The sequence below is a fragment of the Camelus bactrianus genome, chromosome 4 (assembly GCF_048773025.1).
Source record: "Camelus bactrianus isolate YW-2024 breed Bactrian camel chromosome 4, ASM4877302v1, whole genome shotgun sequence".
Lineage (NCBI taxonomy): Eukaryota > Metazoa > Chordata > Mammalia > Artiodactyla > Camelidae > Camelus > Camelus bactrianus.
In genome coordinates this window covers 6,120,544-6,142,282 of record NC_133542.1, presented here as the reverse complement: position 1 = coordinate 6,142,282, position 21,739 = coordinate 6,120,544, and the positions used below count along the sequence as shown (strand labels likewise).

Below are 21,739 nucleotides of genomic sequence, written 5' to 3'. Positions count from 1 at the left end.
TTCAGCCCCCTCAGCCAGCACCGCAGCCGCCGCCGCCGCCGCCGCCGCCGCCGCCGCCTCAGCCGGCACCGCAGCCTCAACCGCCGCCGCCGCCTCAGCCCCCTAAGCCGGTACCACCGCCGCCGCCGCCGCCTCAGCCGGTACCGCCGCCGCCTCAGCCCCCTCAGCCGGCACCGCAGCCTCCACCGCCGCCGCCGCCTCTTCAGCCCCCTCAGCCAGCACCGCAGCCGCCGCCGCCGCCGCCGCCGCCGCCTCAGCCGGCACCGCAGCCTCAACCGCCGCCGCCGCCTCAGCCCCCTAAGCCGGTACCACCGCCGCCGCCGCCGCCTCAGCCGGCACCGCAACCTGAACCGCCGCCGCCGCCGCCTCAGCCGGTACCGCCGCCGCCTCAGCCCCCTCAGCCGGCACCGCAGCCGCCGCCGCCTCAGCCGGCACCGCAGCCTCAACCGCCACCGCCGCCCGTCCACCGTGGGTCAGGAGCCGCTGCACAGACGGTGAGTCCCTGCTGGCCCCTCCCCAGCCCTGCGCGGGTCTCCGTCCCTCCCTCGGCCTCCCCCGAAGGGCCCGAGGCGGTCCGGGCCCCAGGCCTCTGCTTTCCCGGCTGCGAAACTCGGGAAGGAACGGGGCTGTGTTGTGATCCGAGGCCGCACGTCCCGTTCGGCTTCCTCTGGGCCACTCCCCACCCCTCTCCTTCTCCGGGCCAGGTGTAACATTTTGTCTTCCCTTTTCAACTGAGGGTTTAAAACAGTGTTTCAGATAACTGTCAAAACGCTATGCATGCAAAACCCTAGGTTAACTTAAGGGAAGGAGTAGGAGAGAAGAGGGGAAGGAGCGAAGTTCACTGGTCACTTCTGTGGGGGTGGGTTAGATGGTCACAGTGGTGAACGCTTAACTGCTACATGGCCCCGTGCGCTTACCAGCATAGTCGTTACTGTTACTAACCCCGGACAGCACTGGTGTTAAGGAGGCATGACCACGGACCGTGTGCTCATTGAGCTTAATTTTACACAAACTAAGATTTCCACAGAATCAAGACAGGCAGTAAACGCCAGCTGCAGAGGACAGCTTGTGCAGGGTTGGGGAACAGCATGGCATGATCAGAACTTTAGTTTGACTGGCTTGAAATGTAGAGGGAAAGGGAAACTTCACACTGATGAATCAGAGAGGAGATAGCTGTTTTTATTAAACTAAAATGGTTAAATGAGCCTTGTTGGTTAATGATTTGCCTTAGCAATGTGAATTTGGATTCTGCAAGTATTGTATAAGTTCTGTAAGAAGCTTGTTTTAAAAATTCAAAACTCTTAAGATATTAGAAGTTCAGTTTTATTTTATAAGAATTTTTTAAAAAGTGTTTATTTAACTCAATTAGAACTGAGTTCCTTTAACATAGACTTTATTATCTCATGTATTAATACCCTCTAGAAGTACACAATGAAAAATGTGATTTATAAACAGACACATACAGACACAAGGAAAACAGAGTATGTAGCTTCAGTAACAGTTTAAGAGAAAAGTCAGAAACAGAAATTTTCCCTGGTCAAAATATCAAAAAAAGCATCTAGGGCTTATATCCTTTAATTGATTTGAGCTCTAAATGGACAAATACACAATTTTTTTTTTTTAATTGCTAAGAACAAGATTCTTTTTCACGTTGAATAATGATTTTGGAGTTTAAATAAATACCAACAATAGAGCTATGAGGGAGGAAAAATATAAAATACTGATTTTTTTTTTAATCTCACCGTAAGGTGCATTCTTAAATACATAGGAGAGAACTGTCATGATTTGCGCAACTCGCTTGCAAATAGTTCAACAGTATTAACAATGATTGAATTTAGATGGTGGGCATATGGGAATTTATCATCCTATTAAACAGTTTTCTGTACTTCTGAGACTTAGAATAAAACATTGGAAGGAACCTGTTAGACATAATGCTCTATGTGAAGTAATTTGTTCCGTTTGTGAAATTCTAGGAAGGTTAAATTGCATGTTCATAACATCAAGAAAATCACAAGCATTTACGATGTAATCAGAACTACCTGAGGATCTGTGAAACTTGGTGAGTTGGTGGATTTTTTAAAATGTCTTAAAACATTTTGTTTTTACAAAGATTACAGGAGTAAGAGAAGATAAATTTTAATCAACTCTTAATATTTTTTTCCTGGTTGATGTGATATAATTAAATGTGGGGAAAAAAAGGTAAATTCTAAAAGGAGACACTACCTTGATGGTTTTCTATGGAGGAAACTCAAGCAGGAGGAAGTTTAATTTAAAAACATAAATTACTGCTCTTTATAATACATTCTAAGTTGTCATTCTTTTGAATGCCTTCCTTTCCAAACAGGTGTGTTATTCTGGGAGATCATCAGGACTTCTGGGTATTTGGAGGTACTGACCTAACCAGTGGAACTGCTGATTTATAAGAAGTTGTCCAGAATTTTGGAAAACTGATTAGTAGAGGTAAATAATATTTCCTTGGTAAGTGATGACAGAAAGTGACTTGAGTGAATTTTCCTTTGTTTTTAGGCAGATGTACCTAACCGTGTATGTTAACAATGATTACAGGCTGGAGACCGAGAAGAACTACCATTTTTGCCAGCTGGGATGCAGAAAAATTTGGACTTCTGGGTTCCACAAATGGGCTGAGGTAACTAAGACAGAAAACGTATCTTCTTGGTCAACATGTATCTCAGGGTAATCACAGATGTGTTCCATTACCTGATATTGTTTTAATTTGGATAAATACTCAAGAAAATTTAAGAAATAGAGTTTGCTTTTGCTTTTACATCAGTTTGGTAAAACAGAACAACCTCTTAATTACTAAGTACAAACCAAGTTTTTCATTATTTTAAAAATATTTTAGTTTCTATTTGTATTTGTTTTGTGATAAGTAAGTAAAATCTGTAAGCTCAGAAAATAGTCAAACCTAGGAAGCTGCTTCTGACAAGTGAATTAGCTTATTGAAAATCTGATATAGATCCTTGGCATTAATTTTCAAGTTTTTACAGTTTCCTTGGATTTCTTCTATCTAGGAAAACAACATGCTCTTTTAAGATGACTATACTCTGATTATAGTCTCTCCTTTATGGATTCCGTACTAAATTGTAACCATAGGTATATTTTACCATTTACAAAAGTGCCTGATTGGGAAGTATAATACAATGATTTTGTAAATTGAATTACTCTAAAATTTCAAGGATTTATTTTTAATTCAATTATGATTAATTTTAATTTGTCACTGGCTCTTAATGCTTTATTTTAAAGTGTTTTTCATAGGCCCCCTTCTTTCGTCTTCTTCCCTTAGGCTCTCTGTCCAGTAACTCTAAGTTCTTACATGTTCATGGTAGGCTTGTGTGTTTTTTTTAAAGGCAGGTGCACCAAAAAGCACTTTCCTGTGACTATCCTCTGTTTTGCTCATCATTTATGAGTCCAAATTTTATAGAATTGATTTGAAGAATGTCATATCTTTCTTATCATTGTGTCTGGTTTTTAAAATGCTTTCCTTCTGACTCATTTCTGCATACTTTAAAATAATAATATGAATCAAATAAGTATGGGAATAAAATCACAGTTACTTGTATCACATTTGATTCCATGTATATTGCAAAGTCTTATTATTATGTTGGTGTTATGAACATGCATTTCATAATACAGTTATTTAGATGAATCAGATCTTATTCATTAAGGTCATTTACTTTTAGAAATATGTAATTTCTTGTGAATACATGTATATAGAAATACATGTGTCTTTCTATAATTTAAGCAGCTTAGAATACAGATAAAATAAATCCAAGATACAAGATAATATGCCTTGCATTAATTTAAATTCATGTGAGTTAAAAGACAATTTGAATATTGTTTCCCATTTTCTACTAGCTTCTTGATCATATTCAGCAGCACATTTACCTTTACATATAGTTAAGGAATCTTTTTTATTTCTACTGTAGCTCTGTCATAATGGAAACTCTGCAGCAGAATCAGCTGTCATCTATCCCGTGTGGCCAAGTGCAGAGGTGAGAATTCTCATTTGTGGGATGACCACTCACAGCTTTAAATGTTTTTACTGTAACTGCTCTTATAAGGTAGCAAGCTAGAGAGAGAGAGAGAGAGAAACAGAGAGAAGAAAAGAGTTCTCTCTGCATATTCCCATGTGTGTGATGGCATTAGTCTTCTTCTGCTGTATTTTTCTAGAATGTGTGTGCGTGTGTGCATGTATGTGTGAGAGAGAAATGTCTTGTCTTTGTCCTAATAGCCACTCTTCTCTCCCTCTAGTTTTTTCTCTATCCTCCCCTCCTTTCTTTTTCTTTTTCATCAATACCTTCTCTTTCAAAAAATTCTTGATAAATCAAATTTCCAACTTCCTCACTTTTAATATGGTAAAGTTACTTGGATCCCCAGTGTCAAGGGATCTCATACTTTAATGTCTGTAAGGATTGCCAGGGACACCTTTTAAAAGTACAGATTTCCAGGCCTTACTTTGAGCAGTTCTCTTCCAGTAGATCCAGGGTGAGGCTGAGCATCTCCGAGCCTTCCCCCTTCATATTATGGTGCAGGGGATCAGGGGCAGTTTTCCTCTGGGTCTCCGTGCTGTTGCTATGAAAAGTGGCTACAGCATCACTAATATTTTTCTTTCTTGTTTTAATTGCATTAATATTATCAAGCAGTTAATAGCATTTTCTTAAAATTATGGTCAAAGGCATAGGCGTTTGATTTATAATGGTATCTGCAAACCACTCTTTTACTGAATTAATTTGTTTGTTTTGCTTGTATTTCCACAATTGTAAATGCTGTGAGTTAAGTGACTGCTTTGCTTCAACTACAGGAGAATGTGAAAACACTCCAGGAGAGAGAGGTTGCATATATCAATGCAGACTCATACACAGAAGGTAAATTTTATTTCAGATTGTCATTAAATAGTATACCAGTATTTAAGTCTATCAACTCCAACTCATAAACTAGGATTATCCTCTTTCTATGAGATGCCTCAATAATACCTCCATTTCTCCATTTTACCAGAGAGAACATTATTATGATTCAAATGAATCAATATGATTCATAACTAAGCTATTGATCCTAATTTCTTTAGAATATTTACCATTTGCCTATCTTGGATTACTACTTAAAACTTTAGTACTTTTGACATTCTTCCTGTGGAGCTATTTTTAAAAGTTGGGGTAAAATATTTCATACAGAAATAGTTCCTGTATGTATTGGACCAACTCTGAAATAAGCACCCACTACAGACTTCCTTTTGACCCTGACATGTGGCATGTGCATCTGTAGGCTTTCATCATATTATGGTTATTTCTAGGTAAGTGTCACAGGACACATGTTAGTTACTGACATGCTCTAGTCTAAAGTCTTGATATTGAATTGAATGAATGAATAAAAACATGAACATTATGGCCTTACCACTTCCTTTGCCAAAGACCCCTAGGTACTGCTGCCGTAATGAGCAATGGCCCTTACTGTTACTGCAGGAGCTGCGGCCTTAGCAGCAGAGTCCGCCTCTGCAGTCTCCTATCTCGAGTGTGTGCTGCAGCCTCTCTGGCTCCTGAAGAGTTATTTCCACCTTGTGTTTTAGTTTTAGCCAGACTGTTTGTCTGTCTATTTATCTACCTACCTATCTATTCTAAAATCTTATTTATTTGTTTTTACTGAAGTACATTTGATTTATAATATTAGTTTCAGGTGTACAGCAAAGTTACACAGTTATATACATATACATATACATATACATATACATATACATATACATTTTTAGATTCTTTTCCATTATAGGTTATAATAAGATACTGAATATAATTCCCTGTGCTATACAGTAGGTCCTTGTTTATCTGTTTCATATATAATAGTGTGTATCTGTTAATCCTGAACTCCTAACATCTCTCTTCCCTTCCCCCTTTCTCCTTGGGTAACCATAGTTTCTTGTCTATGTCGTGAATCTATTTCTGGTTTGTAAATAAGTTCATTTGTATCATTTTTTTGTTTGTTTACATTCCACATATAAGTGATATAATTTGATATTTGCCTTTCTCTGTCTGACATACTTCACTGAATATGATAATCTGTAGGGTCCACCCTATTTTTAATTCTCCAGGAATGATGCCTTCAATTTGAAATCTGTTATATCTTGTTTATAATTAGAAAATAAAGTTAGAATTAAATACAGGTTTGAAGTCCATTTGGAGGTATTAAAATACTCTCTTATTTATTTTGCAGGCAATTATACCCTCAGAGTTGACTGTACACCTCTTCTTTTCCAGTTGGTATATAAACTGACAAAAGAGGTATGTAAATAGATCTGTCATAATGTTTTCTGATGAGTAGATAAGTCAATAACTTTTGTTTTCTAAATTACTAATATTTAAACTGGTGACAGACATAGCTGATTTGTATAAATAACAAATCAGAAAGATCTTTAATACACTTCTTATGTGACATAACTATGAGAACAGTAGTGCTAGTCTCTGTTCTAATAATAGTTCCTAATAATTGTATACATTTGTTAAAATGTGCAGGGTCTGTTGTTTCATGGGGCAGAGTCTCTTTGATGTAACAGAAAGAATACTGAGCTGGGATGGGGAAGCCTTGGCTGTGAAGATTGCCTTGGCTATTCATTCATTCATTCATTCAGCAAGTATTTATTGTGTGGTTACTATGTATCAGGTCCTATGAAATGAATTCTAGCAGCAACAGTGATAAAAGGACAAGGTTACTGAATCCAAATACTTTGTAATCTAGAGAGGCCACAGACCTGTAAATGAGGACTCATACTTCACTTGAATATTGGATACTATATACAGTGGAGGACAATTGCGGAAGAGAGAAGCTAAGACCCTGGGGTAGCTGGTGAGGTTGGAAAGCATTAGAAGGTGTTTACAGAAGGATTAGTGGTTAGGCTGTAAAATGGAAGGATGTGAAAGTGGGGAGAAGGTTTCTCCTCAGAGGACACAAGAGCTAATAAAGACATGGATGTGTGAAAGAACATTTCCTGACCTCTGGGTAATGCAATATAACCTAAATGTAAGGTGTTGGTGAAAAAGCTGGTAAGAAACGGGGCCTGACACATAGGCCTAAATGTTCATAAATCTGGTGATGGAGAAATTAAAGAATCTTTAACAAGTTTGTACATTATCATTTTTATTCATTAGAAAAATTACTCTGTATCAGTGCAGTGAATAGGTTAAGCTGTAGTAAGTCTAAAAGCAAAATGGAAATAATTCCACATACTTATTTAGCGCACAGGAATTTATAAATACTAGTTATTGATGTAAAAAGTACTCTGAAAATGCTAATGCACTCTGAATCTCTAAAGGTTATGTGATCTACTCTTTGAGAATATGTGTGCTTCATTTAAATAACCCCCCATTATAGAATTTAACTGTAGAAATGTTTCTTTCAAGTAGGTATCACTTAGATGACAGTGGGAAGTATCTGTCACATCTCTGTGGTCCTGTTTCCCAATTGCCCTTCATCTTGCCCTGTCCTTTTCACTGTTAGTGTCTTTAACATCTCATCCCAAGTGAGCATCCTCCCATGCCCATCACAACTCCCACCATACTGGGAAGCTTAGGTCCTTGATCCTTTTATTGAAATGTCCCATAAAAACATCTTATCTAAAAACACGCTGTAAAGACAGCCCTTGTTGGGGAATCCTTCTCAGGAGATACATTTACACTCTGTCCTACAGAGGAGGCTCCTGCCTTTATAGGAGGGGTAGTAAGAATTTTAGGACCAAGAAGGAGAAGCTTAGGTCTATCCCCTTTGTACATTTATTTAATAAGTATTAAATGTGTAAGTGGTTACCATAATGACAGGATAAATCAAACAGAGATTCTGCTATTAGTGTGTTACCTGTGTAGCCAGGAGAGACTATGATCAAGAATTTTCAAATCCAAGATAGAGATTAAAATCACCAAAGTGAATACAGATAAAAGTGTGGGAAGCAAAAAATAAATATCTTAGTTTATTATTTTACATGTTGGAATTAAACAGCCTGCTTAATGGGAAATTGCAAATTTTTTTCCAATTTTAAAGCCTCTTTTATGTTAATTTGAATTTAATTTGCATGCCACTTGTATTAGATACAATATATTTGTCTTTCAGAGTTTTTGTTTTAGGTAGTTTTTTAACAGTTTAACTGGGAAATTAAAATGTATCTTTAGAAGTTACATTATCAGGATGAACTAATTAATTGTCCAGAAGAGAAGAGTGAGATTTTATAATCTTTTTTGATTTGATTGTCAGTGGAGGAATCAGACATCATTCATCTGGAGAAATGCTGTTGGTTGCTGAGGGCTCAATCCCGAACTGGATGATTTGACTTAGAGACATTTGGCCCATTGGCTTCACCACCAATTTGTCCATCTCTGAGTGAAGGTGGGAATCCTTCTATTTTCTACAAATGTTCTTTGGTAAACACGTGAGCCTTGTTCCACCTTTGGAGCCTTGTGTAAGTCGGTTTACCTTTCTGCACCTGAATATTCTCATATATAAAATCAGTTTGACCAAGACAATCATTATGAAACTGTGCTCCAGTGCGGTGCCTCAGCATCTGGTGCAAGGTCAGGGTGGTGGACACTGAATAGGCAAACTCTAGCTTCCACACGTGACCTCACCTCTTCCTCAGCTGAGTAGTGTCTATTGTATTTCTTTTATATAGAAGAAGGTTCCACTGCTGTATCCTTCCCCCACCCTTAAAAAATTAAGAAACCACTGGACTAGACCATCTCTAAGGTCCGCACTTAGCTCTAAACTTTTCACTACTATATATATATATATATATATATATATTAAATGAGGTTTACAAGGAGTAGTTGTGGCTGATAATCACAAAAACTGTATTTGAAATCTGAAAGCTTGGGTTCTGCTTCTGATTCAGACCTTTTTAAAAAAATTTCTTACTTTTAGCAAGTCATTTAACTACTTCTTAGCTTCAATTTTCTGCTCTTTGAGGGCACAGAATTAGATTCTTGAAATAGACAGTCTGTATTCTTCAGGTTTCTAGTGTGTTTTAGTAATATTTGTTAGGGGAGCTAGAACAGACAGGGCTTCCACTTCAGCAGTGCAGTTATGTTTTTACCTTTTTAGAATTAGAGATTGAGAAATCATTTCATTTGAAAACAAAATGATTCCATTTATTTTTTATGAAAAGTTTAAAAACCACAAGATTAGATTATAAATTGCCCTTTATTTCTGAAATTTAATATATTTATTTATACAGATTAAGTGGTACAATGAAGACTGCAGTACAGAATTTCTTTCTCTTATAATATAGTGTGTTAGTTTTCTTTGCTTCATGAAGGAGTTGTATGAAGCTTGTTAATAATAACACAGTATATCTTTGATAGAGTTCAACTTTTCTTCTTCTTTTTTCTTTTTTCTTCTTAGTCTTTCCAAATTAGGATAATTGTGGTCTCTGACTTTTTTCCAGTTAAATTTTTAAAATATATTTTAATTTTTTACATTCTACAATCACTTTTGACTTTTGGAATTAATATAAGATAGAGACAGGTAGGCAGACAAAACCAAACACTAAATGATAGTATTTTCTTCTAGGAAGTTAAATTTTGTTTATAATTATTCCAGGGGGAAAAAAAAAAACTTCCTAAGACAGTGGAAACTACTGATAACTTTTAAAAACTAAGTCAGTTTATGCGAGTCATGCCTCCTTTCATAAGCATGTCATTATTAACAGGAAGTTTGTTGGCTGTGATTTATTCTGTGTTCCTATTTTACAGGTTTATTTAATGCTTTTGGTGAAAATCATGACAGCCACATAGATTTTAAGGAGATATCCTGTGGGTTATCAGCTTGTTGCAGAGGACCTCTGGCTGAAAGACAGAAATGTAAGTGTGTTAAACATCACAAAATTTGGAAGCTATACAGAGAAAAAAATTAGCATCCATTCATGTAAAAAATCATCTGATTAAGGCTTGAATTTTCATCCCTTTGGCAAATAGCAATCTCTTGCTGAGGTTTTACTGAGGTCAGTGTAAAGGTTCAATCATCTATTCTTTTTTACTGTGGAGTAATTTAAGATCTTTGTTATTAATAATGGTTGATTTTCCAGATGAATGTACAATTCATGATAAATGAACTACATCATTCATGATGTGTTTGAAAATGTTAAGCATATAGAAAATATTTTCTGGTAGTCTATATAGAAAATTTGTCTTGCTTAACTTGAATTCCAACTTATTTTCTAGCACTGTGTATATTGATATTAGCAAAATTAAATTTATGATAAAACAATTTTATTAAATACTAAATTTACCTTTTAAACCTAGCTAAAATATTATAGCGTAATTTATAAGCATATTACATTAATAAATCTTAACCATATTTGGTTAGGAAAATGCAGCAGTTTACATTTAATTGGAACCTAATTCTTATATATTCACTAAGGTCATTATCTCTGCATATTTCTAAAATACAGCTTCACAAATACTGCGTATTTTGGGTATGATACTTATTAGTTCAATATTCTTTAGTAATGTTGTACTGTGATGTACTCAGTTAATTTAATAGCATAATTAATACATAATTATTACACACACGGGTGTGTGAAGTAGATAATTATTTAATCTTAAAAATTTAGATTTCTTTTATCTTCCCTGATAGTATACCATTACTCTAACCTGGCTTTGTGATAGATTATTTGTTCACATTAAAGTTCTGGTATTAAAGAGGCTGAAGTCTTTGTTTCTCAATTGAGGTTAATTATTGTCTTAAATTTTTTTTTTAATTTATTTTTTGCCAGTGGACTAGTGGAAGTTAACCAACTAGACTAACTAGCAATTTTTCTGATATTGATGTTAATTAGCAAAGTGCTGATATTTCGGATTTTTAGCTTGTTGTATATAAACTTCATTGAAGATTTGAGATTGTTCTTAGGCAAAAATATTGGGTGCACATTAATTACACTGGAGAGGCAAAATCTTTATACAGTCATCTCTCATTATCTGCTGAGGATTGGTTCTGAGACCCCCTCAGATACCAAATCCATGGATGCTCAAGTCCTTATGTAAAATGGCATAGTATTTGCATATAACCTATGCACATCCTCCTGTATACTTTCAATCATCTCTAGGTTACTTGTAATACCTAATACAATGTAATTATTTGTAAATACAATGTAAATGATATGTAAATAGTTGTCAGTGAATAGCAAATTCAAGTTTTGCTTTTGAGAACTTTCTGGGAAAATTCATATATATATATTTATATAATTTTTGACCTATTGTTTATACCTGTGAATGCAGAACCAATGGATACAGGGGGCTGACTGTACCAGCTTTTTGTTGATTCTTAATGTAGATGGAATATTTTCAACATTGTAAGAATCAACTCTGAAGTGATCAGTTTTAAATATTAGAAATTAATTTAAAAGCTTGAATTACCTTCTCAAAATCTGTGAGATATTGTATAGTAACTTGGCCCTTCTTTTTCAGTTTGCAAGAAATTTAACTTTAGATTTAGGTGAAGGATAGAGTTCTCTAAGCTGGCTAATGATATAAGGAGAGAGACTTGTGAAGTGTACAGGAATTCCTACAAGTTCAAAGGACTTTAATGACACAATCTCCTCCAAATAAGAACTTAATCCAGAATGTAATTGTTTGAGGAACTAAGTAATTTTACTAGGGCGGCTTGTAATAAAATGTATTATACTTCAGAATATGAAAGTAATTTCCCTCCATAAGAGTTTCTTTTCTTTAGTTTGCTTCAAGGTATTTGATGTTGACGGTGATGGAGTTCTCTCTAGGGTTGAACTGAGAGACACGTGGTTGCACATTTAGAGGTCTGGAAGGACAACTGCACCAATGATACCCTGGTAAAGTCTGATTTTATACATCTTCTTGAATGTAAACTTCCAACAGGAACATAGAGTGAATAATTTTTTAAAACAGGTTGAGAAAAAGATTTCTTACTACTTCTAGGTTCTATATTATGCTACTCAAAATATTCATAGCCAAAGATGCAAAATTGGGAAGAGAATTTGCCTTAGAAAATTTAATAAGCTGAATGTATTATATTAAAAAAATGAAACCACTGGAAAATTGTCATAAATTTTTAAGGCAAACAAGCCATCTATTTCTGTAATTAAAAAAAGAAAAAAAAAGTTGACCGAAAATACTTTATACTTCAGCTACTGGCTAATAAAAATGATACCTTCTCTATCCTAACTACTGATTTGGGTTTCTGGTTTTAAAGGAATTACATGTGGATGTATCCAACATTGTAGAAGACACATAGAATGCACATGACACCACAAAGGTGAGTCTAGCAGAGACTAATTTATTCTTTTCTAAAAATACATTATATTCTGAATTGCTATACATACCTTACGTATACATACTTGAATCTCTTCTACATCATCCCTGCTAAATGCTTATTTGGACCTGTGGTTACAATACCTCCAAGTTGTCCCTAAGGAAAGCCCATTCCACCTTTAAACAACTCCATTAAGTGTTATTTACATAAAAACATTATATTTTATAAGCTAGGCATTTTATAAAAATTAAGTAGAGACAGCCCTTGACATCTGTAGTTTATAATCTTTACTTCTCCCATTTTAATACATTATGGTAAAACAAAGCTTATATTGAGCAAAAGAAGCCACAGAATAAAAGAACACATTGTACAATTCAATTTATATGAAGTTCTAGAACAGAGACAACTCATGTTAATAATTGTTACAATAGTGATTTTGGAGATGGGTCATTTAACTGGGAAGGACCATAGGATATCTGGGATGATGGAAATTATTTTTTATCTCAATCTGGGTGGTGTATATAGTTTTAAAATTTTTTTTTTCAATAATATTGGTGAGGGTCTGTTCTAAGTTTTTTAATAGCAGCCAGAATAAGTGTATAATAGCAGAAACAAGCATGTACTTTACAAAGAATAAAGCCTTGAATTTTTTTTAGTTTCACAACATTTATTAAAGATATTATAATAGGTTTGCCTTAATGTCTATGTATCCCTGTGAAACTGAAGATAATCCATATATGTGAGACACATATGAGTTAATTTGACCCTTTGTATTCAAATGTTGACATGTACCAAGTAGCAGATGGTAGGATGTAGACCATAGTGGTCTTATACAGGCTTAGAAAAATAAGTAACTTTTTTTTTCAATCACAAATCCAGAAGAAATCATCATAGTCTTATTAACTGACACTCAACATAAATAAATAAAAGAAATGAATTTTTCAGGGCTTGATCTTTGTTTGGCAACTCAGATAACCGTCTTCATTTACTTTTCTGCCCAAAACTAAGGTAGCCATTTCTATTTGGTATATATGAAAACAGAAACATAGGAAAGTTTCTGTTAGGAAATACCTTATGTAGAGATACAATTTCCATTGCCTTTTTTCTGGGTGTTTGATAAGTATGGAGGTTATCATCGCTGTCTATTTTTATGTAAGACCGTGTTTCTTTTTATGGCTGTACTTTTGAACATTAAAAAAAAAGATCATTTAGCTGCTCCATCTCCGTGTAACCATAATAATGAAATGGTAAAAATTTAGAATAGAATTTGGACCTTTCAACCAAACCTATTACCCATATTCACTGGTGAATAGACTGTGACAATATTACCCATTATTTTGTACCATTACATTGGTATTAATATACTTTTATGGAAGTTGCATCATGAAAGCCAATAATTACCATCATAGTGCTTTAAAATCTTTTCTTATAATACATGGTATTATATATTGAATGAATACATGAATATCATTAATAATAAATATTAAATATCATTAAATAATAAATCATTAGATAATAAAAATATAATTAATAAAAGCTAAGGACATTATTATTCATCTAGGATTGTTAAGGTGATTGTTCAAAACATGAAGTAAGAAGCATTTGGTTATATTTTTGCCTGCCAAGAAATATTGTCTACTGTATATAAATGTAATTTTTGGTACACTTTGACACCAAAAAAAAAAAAATACTGCTTTATTCAACTTGTGAAAGTAATGTTAAATTTTATTTTGAGGAAATGTTAATATAGATACTCATTTATTATATATATTTAGTTTTTTTAAATCTCTTAAGAAGTCTAATAATATTGCCAGATGTTTTAAAGAAGATCTTAGAAAATTGTTAGGGTCAAAGGGCATAATCCAGAGAGTTTGGAAAGATGCTTTCAAAGTTAGTAAATAGTCCTTTTTCTCTAACCAGAACCTTTTGTGGGTTCTGTTAGTAAACTTCACCTTGAACCAGAAGATACTGTGAGTTATTTCCCAGGTCTTACTGGAGGAAGAAGATTTTTGGTGATAAATTGCCCACGTTGTGACTGACTACTTCAGAGTTTGGTTACTTTTGAACTTATTCTTGCTGGCCTACTTTCAGATGAACACATAGCATCTACGTTAAATCATTAGTTTTCTTTCAGACAAATTACCATTGCAAGTTTAATAAAACAGATTTTATTCAAATAATATAAGAAGATGAAGATTTAAGATATTCTTAAATATTGTTTCTCTTTCAGAATGGCCATCTTAACTCTAGAGGAATATCATATCTGGAGTGTGAAAAATGTTCTTGCCAATGAGTTTTTGAATCTACTTTTCCAGGTATGTTTAAGGTAAATGACAGAGACCGAGGGCAGTGGTACCAGTAGTTCTACATCTTTTCCATTATGTAGTAGTTAGACAACTAGACTACAAAACCATATATTGTCAAAAGAACTGCATTAACCTGTACACCACCTGCAGATGGTAAGTTAGAGCGTGCATACTTCTCAGAGTCACAATGTGCATGATAGGAAAGTAGAGTATAGCTGATAATGTTTATCTTAATAACTCATAATAGAGCAGATTGTAGACACATAGAAAAGAATTTAAAATGTAAAAGCCATTATAATTTGCTATTTTTCTTTACTTTTTTTTTTTTTTTAAGACCCTTCCTAACAAGTAAGGCAGTGTGGACAGAGACAAAGATCATAAGTCGGCAGCTGTAAATTTTTCACAAAGTATACAATCTTTCCAGTTAGGAGGTTATTTTAGATGCAAATCTGTTTCTTAATTTTCTTTTATTCTTTCTTTCTTTCTTTTTTTTTTCTTTTTTTTAATTTAATTCTTTAGAAGGTCCAAAAAAGATTGAAGGAGAAAGGAGGAAAAAAAGCTGTCGGGGTGAACATGAAATCATAAAACTTGCCAGATTTTAACTATTTTCCAGTTAAAGTAGTTCTCTTTGCTCCAATTTAAAGAAACAACTTATAGTTTCCCATTTTTCATAGTTCTTCATAAATATATGTTGATTTAATAGTATTTTACAGGGTGTGAGTAGGGACAGACTGGAAGTTCAAGATTTGTAAATACTGACAGGTATATATAGAATAGATAAACAAGTTTATACTGTATAGCACAGGGAATTATATTCAAAATTTTGTAGTAGCTCATGGGGAAAAAATATGAAAACAAATATACGTATATTCGTAAAGTACTGAAAAATTGTGCTGTACACCAGAAATTGACACAACATTGTAAACGGACTATAACTCAGTAAAAAAATAAAAATAAGATAAAACTGTTAGAACACTATAAAAAAATAGTATTTTAGATTCTTCTTATTTTATTCTCCTTTTCTTATAAAAGCACCCCTATGAAGATCAATAAGACTTGATATCTTTATATCTATCATGATTCTCCATTGTAAATAGAGTAACCTGCCTGTGACACAGCTATGTTAGAATAAATGAAAATTGGACTCTTCCTGACAGCTAATAATTAATGTATATTTAAAGCATATGAAATCTGATAAGTCTATGATACCCATTTAAATCAATCAGTTGCTCCACTGTCAGTTATCAGCCAGGATCTAAGTTGATGTCTTTATAAAATATAAATACATATAAAAATAATATAAACCTACTATAAACAGAAATGACTTGCTTAGTAATATGAAAATTGAGCAGCTATTTTTATCTCATTTAAAATGATGTCCTCAATTACTTTGTTATCATTAATTATATAAACATTTTGACCACTTAAGTTTGTGTCTGAGTCACCTTGCAGCTCTTTCATAGCAAAGCATTTTGAACTTTTATATTGCCTTTCCTATTTTCTCATGTTTATCAGGGACTTGCATAGGCACTATTTTTTCTAGGACTCTATAAACAGATGTATGCCTGAGATTTTCTTTTGTGTCTGTGTTTCTAGCATTATATTACTGACAGATTTTTTTGTTGGTTATCAATCTAATTTTTTTTCTTGGTATATATAGTCCTTTCAGCCCTTTCAAATATATATGTAGTCAGTTTACAATGTGTCAATTTCTGGTGTACAGCACAATGCTTCAGTCATACATGAACATACATATATTAATTTTCATACTCTTTTTCACCATAAGTTACTACAAAACAGTATTGGATATACTTCCTTGTGCTATACAGTATGAACTTGTTTATAAATTGGGAGTTTGAGATTTGCAGGTACTAAATATTAACATTACATTTTATGATGCTTACTTTATCCCATATTCAGACATGCTTTTAAAACTTAATTTTCACTTAATATATAAGTAATCAGACTTACTCTAAATTGTTTTAATTTCTGTCTGTTTCTAAAATAGAATTAGCTAGTAAATTCAGTGATAAAAGCTTGAATTATACTTTTATTTTATTTGCCAAGATCCCACTCCTGGCTGACCATTTTGGGTATTTAAGTATAAAGTAAGTAAATGTCAGTAGAATTAGGAAACCATTCCTGTGGTAATATTGTTTTCAGTCCTTTCAAATAAACTCAGTGCCCAATATTTTGCAGAGGAAGCACTCTAAACATGATCAGGATCTTCTATCTTGTACGTTTGTCAGAAAGCGTCAAATGTTAAACAGTTTGATAAACAAAATAGTGCACCACACTGACCCCTACCTATATCCATGCTCTAATCCTGAAATCTGTGAATATGTTATTTTACATGGCAAAGGGGATTTTGCAGATGTATCAGGTTAAGGACTCTGAGACAGGGAGATTAGCCTGGATTATCTACATGGGCCTAGTCTAACAACAGGAGTCCTTAAAAATTGAAAATCTTTCCCAGCTGTGGTCAGAAAGATAAGACTTTGGAAGAAGGATTAGAAAGCTGTAAAGCTGTTAGCTTTGAAGATAGAGGAAGGGCCATGGGTAAAGAAATGTGGGTGAACTCTAGAAGCTGGAAAAGACAAGGAAATATATTCTTCCTTTGACCTACAGAAGGGCATACAGCCCTGCTGACATCTTGATTTTTAGCCAAATGATACCTGTTCCTGACTTGACCTACAGAACCATAAAATAATAAGCTTGTGTTGCTTTAAGCTGCAAAATTTGTGATAATTTGTTACAGCAGTGATAAAAATAAATATAGGGGAGGTAATCCAACTTTATGGATTGGAGGGCTCAGCATTTTAAAGATGTCAGTTCCCCTTCAACTGATTCAAAGTTTTATATGTGCACATCAAAATCCCCAACAGTTAATTGTTGTTACTGTTTTTTTGTAGAACTTGACAAGCTGATTCTAAATACATAGAGAAGCGTGAAGGGCCAACAATAGCCAAGATGATATTAAAGAACAATGTTAAAGGACTTATAAAACAATATTAAGTCTATGTGATAACTACCTAAAGTTAGACATATAGACCAATGGAACAGCATTGAATTAAACCCTGTACCATACATGAACAGTAACTTTAGATAGATTATAAATCTAATATATTTGAAACATAAAGCAAAGCATCTGGGGGAGGGTAAAGCTCAGGTGGAATGTGTGCTTAGCATGCATAAGGTCTTGGGTTCAACTCCCAGTACCTCCATAAAAATAAATAACCTAATCCCCCACCAAAATAAAGCATCTAGAAAATAGTGTAGGAGATATTTTAATGACTTTGAAGTGGCAAAGAGTTCTTAAACCAGACAAAGCATGAAACATAAAAGAAGAGTATTAAGTTGGACTTCAGTAAAATTAAGAATTATTTTTATCAAGAGATACCATTAAGAAAGTGAAAAGCTAAGCCACACGGTGGGAAAATATATTTACTATACCTATATCCAACAAAAGACTTGTATCTAGGGCATATAAAGAACAAAAACCAGTGGAGTAAAAGGCAGAACCTCAATATTAAAATATGCAAAATAATTGAACAGGTGCTTCACAAACACACAAAAAAATCCACATAAACTATGAAAAGGGGCTGACCTCTTTAGTAATAATGGAAATACATACTAAAACCACACTTGGAACACCATTAGACATCCACTAGAATAGTTAGTTGTTAAGGATATGAAGCATTGGTGAGGGCAACAAGCAATGGGGACTCTTACACATGGCCAGTGGGAATATAGATTCTTACAAATACTTTGGAAATAGGCTTTTTGAATGAAAGTTATATATGTGTGTGTGTGTGTATATATATGTACACACACACACATACACATACACACACACCCACACCCTATTACCAAGGGTAACCCATGTGTGTACCCTTCAGAAACTTCTACATCTGAGCACCAAAGGACATCCAGAAAATTCTCATAATCACTATTTGTTATACCCCCAAATAGAAAATGACCCAAACACTTGTCAACAATAAATACATAACCATAAGTGGTGGCACATGCATACAATTTGTATACTTTAAAGCAATAAAAAATATACTAGTTTACAGAAAACACTAGTGGATGAATCTTACATAATGTTGAGTGGAAAGTACGGGACCAAAAATTTCAAAAGCAAAAAAACCAATCCATGGTGGCTGAATTTAGGATGGTGAGTCCATCAAAGGGGTGCCGTAGTAACTGGGAAGAAACCCAAAGTGGAACAGCAATGTCCTGTTTCTTGACTGGATGAAGGTTACATAGATGTGTTTACTTTGTGAAAAATCACTGAGCTGTATATTTAAGATGTGTTCACATTTAAGCATGTATACTATATTTGCATTTTTTAAAAAAAAGTTTGCTTGCAAAAAAAGATATCCAAAGCCCAAGTATTTATCAGTAGGAGAATGGATAAAACAAATGATAGTATATTCAAACAATGGAATACTACTCAACAATAAAAAAGAATCAACTACTGATACAAGGATGAACCTCAAAAGCCTAATTTATACATTTCATTGTCAGGTAAATTTTAACTCAGAAGGTAAACAAAACTGTAAACAGGCATGTGCCCTGGGGGGAGGGGTGCTGTAGCCTTTGTCTCCTCAGACCTGTGCCATTACTGGCACATCTCGCAAGAAGAGAGGCAGGGCTCAGCCACAGCTACCATCTCCTCCTGTGCATAGTGCCTGGGCGGGGGCGGGGCTGAGGCCTGAATCTGCACGTGGGGGCTCCACAACCTCCTAGGCAGGACTGAGACTTGTTTATAGCCCGAGGCAGAGATGATCTTTCTACCCTGACACCTCAGAGAACTTGTGCTGCCAAGAGAAACAAGGAGCTCAGATTTGGCACAGAGCATAGTTGGGGCTGTTCCGCAGTCTTCCCCGAGCCCACCTACAGACCACCTACCCGAGGCAGAGCAGGCAGCTGCACAGAGCAGCAGAGTGACCAGCACGAGGAGAGGGCAGGTGGGCAGCCACCCACCTTCCTGGGAGGAACACAGCACCTGAACACGGTGCTGGGACGGGGTGTGATCTGCCCACCTGCCTCCCCCTGATCACAGCATCTGACTGTGGCATCAGGAGGGGGAGTGACCTGCCCGCCCACCGGGTAAGAGCTCAGCTCCTGACCTAGTGTTAGGAGGGGACACAATCTGCTAGCCAACAGCCACTGAGAGCACAGCACAGATGAGGGCGCCAACAGAAGGCCTATGAAACAGCAAGCTGAGTTCGCGAAGCAGGGCGAAGACACAAAGACCTCTCGATCAAATCATTAAGGGCACACCATCTCCAGGTTAAGTAGGTAACTGATACTCCTTAAGCCACGTTGCCAGAGAGATATGAGCAATGTGAAGAAGCAGAGAAACCACTCCCAATTAAAAGATCAAGAGAAATCCCCTGAAAGCATGATCAAGGAAAAAGACATTGATGGCCTACTAGATCAAGGTTTCAAAAAAAGAGTGATCAAAGTACTGAAGGAACTAAAAAAAATAGTGTTTAGGGATATAAAATATGTCAAAAATGAAATAGAAACTATAAATAAGAACCAAGTAGAATTAGTAAACTCATTGTCTGAGATGAGAGCTGACCTAAAGGCTGTGCAAAGCAGACTAGAAAATACAGAAGAACAAATATGTGATCTAGAAGACAGGACAACAGGAAGCACCCAATCAGAACAGCTGAGAGAAAAACAAATAAAAAACAATGAAAACAATATACGGGACCTATGGTGTAATATAAAGTGTGCCAATCTATGCATAATAGGAGTTCCAGAAGGGGAAAAAGAACAAAGGGGATTGAAAAGGTATGGGAAGGACTCATGACTGAAAACTTCCCAGACCTAAAGAAGGAATCATATCCAAGCACAGGAGGCTCAGAGGTTCCCAAACAGGAAGAACCCAAACATACCCACACCAAGGCATATCCTAATCAAGATAGCCAGGGTCAAGGATAAAGAAATGATCCTAAAGGAAGCGAGAGAAAAACAAAGAGTGAGTTACAAGGGAACACCCATAAGGTTTTCAGCTGATTTCTCTACACTATTTACAACAGCTAAGACATGGAAACAGCCTAAAATGTCCATCAACAGATGACTGGATAAAGATGTGGGATATTTGTATGATGGGATACTATTCAGCCACAAAAACTGACAACATAACGCCATTTGCAGAGACATGGATGCTCCTGGAGAATGTTATTCTAGGTGGAGCAGAACAGAAAGAGAAAGAGGAATACCATATGAGATCACTCATGTGTGGAATCTTAAATATATGCAAGATCTTGTGGTAACTCACAGCAAAAAAAAAAAAGTGACAATGAATGTATGTACGTTCATGTATAACTGAAAAATTGTGCTCTACACTGGAATTTGTCATAACATTGTAAAATGACTATTCCTCAATAAAAAATGTTTAAAAATAATTAAAATAAAATATAACCTTTAAAATATTGTATAATGAGAGGTGTGATGTTCTAGTATCTGTTCTAAGAAGTACGTTAGACACACATAAGAATAACCAATGGTCAGAAAGATCACATGTTACCAGCTACCACCCCATGCAAATTAATGGCATTTAGGAGATATTCATATATGTGTGTACATATGTAAAATATGTATTAGTATATATGTAAATCAAATAAAATATTATAATCTAATGTAAATCATATCAGCAAAAGCACTGTGCTGACATAAGTATCTTGGTGTAAATAGATTACAATTTTTTATTGAGTTGTCATAATGGGAATATTGTGAACCTAGTGGAAGTTGTAAAAAAAAAGTCATCCAAAAAAAAAAAAAATCCTGACTACATGAAAAGATGCACAGTTACTATAAGGGCTCTCCCCTTATTTACTATCAGTATGAGAAAGTCTCTTGGAATAAGATAGGAGAATTAAAAACTCTTAACAAGACACAAAAATGCACTCTCTGTTAAAGAAAATAAACCAAAAGAAAAAACAAATGAATGGACAATTAAGATCCTACAGATAAAAATACCAATTTTTATGGGAAATATAGCCTTAAAATAAAAAATGAGATTATATTCTAATTTCACCTTTTAAATAAAGATATACAAAATTTAGCTGAATACCTTCGTATTTTGCACTTACGAAGAAAAAATGTATTTGCAATGAAAAAACAGCCATTATCCTGCC

The 21,739-nt window shown here is 35.2% G+C and overlaps 1 long non-coding RNA gene across 5 annotated transcripts in view; it reads left to right on the top strand.

The window, feature by feature from the left end:
* Positions 1-355: 355 nt before the first annotated feature.
* Positions 356-21,739, top strand: part of LOC141577425 (uncharacterized) — a 313,952-nt gene continuing 292,568 nt past the window's right edge. Inside the window, exons 1-12 of one of the 5 annotated variants that reach the window (XR_012506293.1) lie at positions 356-494; positions 1,974-2,059; positions 2,345-2,460; positions 2,566-2,647; positions 3,948-4,013; positions 4,823-4,886; positions 6,223-6,290; positions 8,251-8,455; positions 9,744-9,851; positions 11,722-11,836; positions 12,217-12,279; positions 14,507-20,906. This is a non-coding gene — a long non-coding RNA (uncharacterized LOC141577425). Of the gene's footprint in view, positions 495-1,973; positions 2,060-2,344; positions 2,461-2,565; positions 2,648-3,947; positions 4,014-4,822; positions 4,887-6,222; positions 6,291-8,250; positions 8,456-9,743; positions 9,852-11,721; positions 11,837-12,216; positions 12,280-14,506; positions 20,907-21,739 lie in introns of those variants that run through there. The other 4 variants (XR_012506290.1, XR_012506292.1, XR_012506291.1 and 1 more) reach the window with 4 other exon arrangements.